At 42.0% G+C, this 6572-nt stretch overlaps 1 long non-coding RNA gene across 1 annotated transcript; it reads left to right on the top strand.

Annotated features, from left to right (window-relative positions):
- The first annotated feature begins 454 nt into the window (after window positions 1-454).
- Window positions 455-5217, top strand: LOC116094314. Its single transcript, XR_004120042.1, has 2 exons — window positions 455-516; window positions 4485-5217. It is a non-coding gene; the product is annotated as an uncharacterized LOC116094314 (long non-coding RNA).
- The last annotated feature ends 1355 nt before the right edge of the window (window positions 5218-6572 follow it).

The following is a 6572-nucleotide window of genomic DNA, read 5'->3' as shown; positions in this document are numbered from 1 at the left end:
CTTCTCCTCCTTCTCCTTCTTTCCCTTCTCCTTCTTCTCCTTCTTCTCCTCCTCCTTCTCCTTCTTCTCCTTCTTATTCTTCTCCTTCTTCTCCTCTCCTTCTTCTCCTTCTCCTCCTTCTCCCTCTTCTTCTTCTTCTTCTTTATAACCCATCAAGTCTCATTTGTGCTGTCTGCATACTCTTGGGTGTGAGACCATCAGCTGAGACATGATGTACCTACTACCCGAGGCAATACCCTTAAAGAACACTGACTTTCCCTCTCCCCACCCCACAGAAGCTATCAACTGTCTAAATCTCCTCTGTTAGAGGATGGGGGCTTGTGAACCCCTTCACACTCCATGCTAGAGTGCTGACTGGCTTGATCTTATGCGGGTCATGTTCAAGCTGCTTGTGACTTCACAAGGGCAGCAGCCTTATCGTGTCCAAAAGATTTGTTTTGCTTTCCACCACCACCTTTGAGCTCTGGCTCTCACTACATTTTGCCTCCTCATCTGTGATGGTCCCAGATCCTTCAGGTATATGATACAGATGTCTAGTTTGTGGCTGTGCACTCCAATGACACATAGTCTTTATGCTTTGTTCAGTTTTGAGTTCCTGAATTAGTCACTGTCACTGTACAAAGAAACGTCTCTGATTGAGGTCTGAAAGCTGCTCTGATCTATAAGTATATAAATACAAATTTAGAGGGAATATTTGAAACTAAGTACATTTAGCACAATAATAATACTGAGTTCACTCTGGGGGCCTATAAGCCTCCCAAACATGGGTTCCTGGCTAGAATCAGGCATGTGTTTCCTCCCGTGGAGCCAGACTTAACTCCAACTAAAAAGGGGGCTAATTAACCATATAACATACATGCCACTATTACCCCCATGAGAATATACCTTGCCACAGCAGTCATAACTGTAGCACATGGCATTGAAAGTAGAGTAACCTGTTTGATGACTGTTTTCCCGTAGCAACCCACATAGCACCATTTAGAAGTATGAAAATTATCTAAAAGGAACCATCCTACTCAAGACAACTTAATTTCTACATGTCCCATGACCAAGGTGTGTCATCTGCAGGAGAGTCTTACCATCAAGTTTTGCTGCTCAAACAGTATCAGTAGCAATACCTTGTATCATTGGGAGTGGGGAGGGGATGGAATATCCATCTCCTGGACAATCCTTATCTACAACTTAAGAGAAGATACCCCACACCTGGCACTTGAGGTTTATTGTGTAGCCTATGGCTTTCTGGGAGAAGCATGATCTTTGTGTAGGGTAAATCCAATTAAATTCTTTTATATGAAGATAGATAGATGACAGATAGATAAATAGATAGACAGACAGACAAATAGATCTAAGAGGCCAAAGCTATAGTATGTTTATATATTTTTTCAAATATTTTTAGCATTAGTTATCCCTCTTGCCTGCTCCTGTGTCTTACCTCTCCACCTCTCTCCCCTTACACACCCACCCTCTTCATATCATCTATGTTATACTATCCAGTCCACTTATGATCTTTCTTCCCACTCAACCCCCACATAAGGCCCCTTTATAGTTGCCTGAATTCTACAAGTACTCCAAATTAAACATACACATCTAAAGATAAAATTCATCAGTGACATTTACCTCTCTAAGTCTGGGTTACCTCATTCAATAGACTGCTTCTAGCTCCATCCATTTACCTATAAATTTCATGATTTAATTTTTTACAGCTAAATACATTCCATTATATAGAGATACCATGTTTCCACTATCCATTTATCATTCAATCAATATCTATGCAAGTTCCATGCTTTAGCTATAGTGAATAGAGCAACTATAAATATGGATGAGCATGTGTCTCTGTAGCAAGAAATAGAGTCCTTGGGAATATGCCCAGGAGTGGTATTGCTTGGTGATATTTCTTGGTCTATTTCTAGTTTCCTGAGAAACTATCACAGTGATTTCCATAGTGGTTGCACCAGTTTGCATTTCCACCAACAGAGCATGAGGGTTTCTGGTTCCTCTCATCCTCACCAGCATTCGTTACCTTTTGCTGTTTTATTTTTAGCCATCCTCACTGGGGTAAGATAAAAATCTCAAAATAAGTTTAATTTTCACAGAAATTACAGTTTTACAGAAAGATTGCTAGGAAAAGGCATTGTCTCATTGAACATTGTCAAATCACTTGAGTAGATATGAGGAAACCTTGAACCTTACCTCGTAATGCTAACTAACGCAAACTATTCTGTGGAAATTTGAGATTTTTGCAGTCAGAATCAACTTTCCCCCATCTGCAATGTTGTGCCTTTGAATTATGTTCCAGTACAATTCATTCTTGTCATTCCGTGATCTACTGAGAATCATGACTTCACATTATCCTTAGGAGTACACAGTTTCCACTGAGATTGAAACCTCCCATCCTGCAGGAGGCTCCTTAATCAGGAAAGAAAACAAAATGGCTTCAGGAAGTCCCTGAAACTGACCAGATTCACTAAGCCCCCTCCCTGCCAGAATAAGCAATAAAACCTGAAAGTCTGCCTCACTGATGTAGCAAAGCCAAGTGGCAAATAAGACTCTCAGACAAGCTGAGCTGCAAAGAAGACGCTGAGACCAGACCAGCTGCCTGGAAGAAGCAGAAACCATCTGAGCTGCCTGGAAATGATTTAGACCAACTTCAATAGCTGGAAATGACACTCTCCAACCTTGTGAGCAGCCTGTAAGCTGTGCAGTGTGCTCCAGGTTACTAGCCTTGTGGGATGTCACCCATGCTGGGGTGGGCGTAGGTGATGCAGCTGTCTTTGAGTCATCTTGGTTCCTCTAAGGAACCCCACACTCACATTCTTGTAAGTAACTTCAATAAAACTCATTGGTTCACCATTTGAGCTTTGAGGGTATCTGTACTTTGGTCTGTCATGAGTTTCCACTCTGTGGTGAGTATACAAGGATGTTATATCTCCCTAAAAGTTTTGTCACAAAACATACAGATGTTACCCAGAGTTGGTCGATTTATCCTCTAATCACTGAGAATGACTTTGGAGTCGATGGTATTAGAGAGAAATGATTCCTTCCTCACTCATTTACGTGTTCGTGATTGTCCAATGTTATAACCGGTGTTCTGTTTTCATTACCCTAAGAGGAAGTGAAACTATTTATCCAACTTCTACAGTTAAGAAACTCCTGGGCATGTTGATGCTGTAATAAATGATGGAATAAAACTGAAGCAGTATTCTTAGCAATGATTGAGAAAAAGATAATAATCTGGTAATTCATGACATGGTTTGGATGGCAAAACAACAGAAAACTATTCATTATTCTAGCTGAACAGTAATGGCTACTACTGAGAGGAGCGATGATTTGAACTTGAGAATGTCAAAAACAGTCTAGGGATGAATGAAAGAAGAGAAGTTAGACATTTTTATTTGCCTCTGTGATAGTTTGTATATGCTTGGCCCAGAGAGTGGCACTATTAGGAGGTGTGGCTCTATTGGAGTAGATGTGGTCTTGTTGGAGTAGGTGTGCAACTGTGGGTATGAGCTATAAGAACCCCATCCTAGCTGCCTGGAAGTCAGTATTCTGCTAGCAGCCTTCAGATAAAGTCAAAGAACTCTCAGGTCCTCCTGCACCATGCCTGCCTGGAAGCTGCCATGTTCCCACTTTTATAATAATGGACTGAACCTCTGAACCTGTAAGCCAGACCCAAGTAAATGTTGTACTTTATAAGACTTGTCTTGGTTATGGTGTCTGTTCACAGCAATAGAACCTTAAGTCAGCCACCAACATTATAATGGCTTCAAAGTAAGTCTGATGAAAAAAAAATCTTCTCACCTCTTAGGAAAGTTACTATTGTCATGTTGACAGGATATAGAATCGTGTAGGAGGCAGGCCTTTGGACATTCCTGTGGAGCCTGTCTAGATTTAGTTCTCTGAGATGGGAAGAACAACCTAACATTCAGGTTTGGGTCCTGAAATGTTAAAAAGGAGAAAGCTGGGTACCAGTGACCATCATTCTCTACTTCCCAACTGTGGAAGCAACTTAACCAGCTGCCTCAAGCTGGTTATCCTGCTCCCTGGACATCCCTGCCATGGCCTGATGGGCCTTCAGACTGTGAACTAACATCAAAGTTTTTATCTTAACCTGCATTTGTTACCACAACAACAGAAAACAACTCAGATCCCTCTGCTGCCTGCTTGTGTATAATTGTATTTTCTTATAAAATTTGTAAGTTTCTCTGGGGTGGGCATTATGGGTTTCTTATATCACACAGTAGGTATTCAGTCATTGTTACAGACTATAAAACAATTCCTGTTATTTTGGCTTATCTAGTGTCTTTTTCCAATATGTACTTACGCTTCCTTGACAGAATTATATTGTTGGCATTGTTAAGAGTCAAAGGGAAGTAGAGTTCAGTGTGGAACTGGTCTAGGATGAAGAACACATAGTAATTATGTTGCTGTCTACTACAGAACTATAGGAAAATACTTAACACATTTTCCTGTTAACGTTTCTTAAGGTGATAAGTGGAATACCTTCTGTCAATAGGTCTCCAGACTATCTGGGTTAAAAAGAAGCAAGAAGGCTCAATGAACCAGTGCTTGTGTTATTTTGCTGATCCCTCAACTTGTTCGGGAGCAAAGGCCACAAGAAAGAAGTGGAAGACCACATTGTAATTCATCTCTTTACTCCTCAGAGGCTGGTATGGTCTATGGACAAGAATTTCAAAGAAGAAGATTGTGGTTTCATAAGTAAAGGGGATGCTACTCTCGAGCATATACTTTTACATTTGGGGGTGAGGCCCTGACTGAAAACAAATGACTGTGCAAAGTAGGAAGTAACTGGCAGAGCCATTAAGGCAGCACTGACCAACACTGAGGCCAACACCCTGACCTTGCTTCCCGTAACAGTCTGAGTGCACCGGCCTGTTGGCTAATGCAGTGGATTCAAGCTTTCCCCCTTCAGCCGGGGTCTTGAATGACCACAGTTGATGCAACAGTGGCTCTGAAGAGCTAATGGACAGAAGGCAGCTCACTAAACTCTTTGCTTTTATCGATTGCAGGCTGCACGCTCGCTCCCCCCTCCCCTAAAGATTCTGACTCAGGTGTTTAATCATACCACAGAACGTACTCCATCTCATTTGATGTCAGAGACTAAACAGGCCTGGGCCAGGATGCTAGTTGGATGGGAGAGAGTCTCATCCAGTAGATCTGGGATGGGACTCTTTCAGGCATTATATGTTCTTCGTGATTCTGATGCACAAAAAAAAAAAAAAAAAAAAAAAAAAAAAAAAAAAATGCCGATTGACCATGCTGGAAACCACTTTATAGAACCAAGGTCTCCAAGGTCACAAATAGCTAGACCCAAAATATGAACTTGACACTGGAATATGGACTCTAATTGAGGTTTAATGTCACAGATTAACCTTAAACACAAAGGGGAAAAGCAAGATGAGAGTAAAAAAAAAAAAAGATGTTCCCCAAAGAGAAGATGGTATTTGATCTGGGATTTAAAAGATAAGAAGGCATTTTCCAGCTAAAGGGCCATGAAGAGAAAAATCAAAGAGAACAGAAGGTGCGTGGAGTAGAAGGCAGGTACAGCATGCCGGGTATGGAGCTCTAGGGACCACTTCAGCCACCTATGGTAGTGTCTGTACTTGGAAGAACAGTCTACCCCATAGTTGGGGACTTCTCAGGTTCGAGATCTGTACCATACAGCCAAAGCACGTGTTAAAATGCAGCCCTCAGGGCCTCGTGACCCCTGCTAAGTCAAACTGTTTTAAGAGAAAGGTGAGAATCCGGACACTTAACACTGGCCTGTAGGTTCTAGGCAAGACAGTCACTATGGAACCCACTGAGGGCTCAGACAGTTCAGATGCTGAGATGATGTCATAAAAGGTCCATCCAGGGAAGGAAAAAGCCGTCAGGACAAAGGTTCATGCTCAAAAATATGTTGATACCACTCAGAGTTCCGTGGAGAAAAGAGATGAGTTCTGGGGCTGAGTTATGTAAATAAAAGGGACTGAAAAATCAGAAGCTGGATCTTCAGAAGGCAGTGGCTGGACATAAGGACAATATACACAGAGAGTCCCCTCTGAGATCAGGCAGAGGTGGCTTCTGAATCTGAGAGGGATCAGCAAAAAATGAGCATATATCCAGTTCAAGCAACAGGAGGAAAGACAAACTTAGCAATAAACAGAAAAACGTTTCGTTTGAATTGAAACATGACATGTCAGTAGAAGAAGCTACAAGAGCAGATGCCACCGCTTGAGAGGACCGAGCCAAGAAGTCTCGGCTCCCTTTGCCTCACATCCAGGACTGTTCTTTAACGTGCCAGTAGGTGGCGCTATGGCTTTGAAAATAATAAAGCAATGGAACAAATGGACCTAATGATGCTAAGGCCTCTCCAATAGTCTATACTGATCTGAACAATGGTCAGACGTGCTAACACGGATGGGGGAAAGGTCACCAGGTCTCAGCCCTACACATCAAACTACAGGTAGCTAAGGAAGCAGAAGAAAGAGTCTTCCCCTGGTGCCACCCTCAGAAGGAAGTTCCATAAAGATGGAACTCTGCTCATTCAAGAAGCAGGTAAAAATAGATAAACT

The sequence above is a fragment of the Mastomys coucha genome, unplaced genomic scaffold, assembly GCF_008632895.1.
Source record: "Mastomys coucha isolate ucsf_1 unplaced genomic scaffold, UCSF_Mcou_1 pScaffold16, whole genome shotgun sequence".
Lineage (NCBI taxonomy): Eukaryota > Metazoa > Chordata > Mammalia > Rodentia > Muridae > Mastomys > Mastomys coucha.
This window is presented reverse-complemented; position numbering and strand designations above follow the sequence as displayed.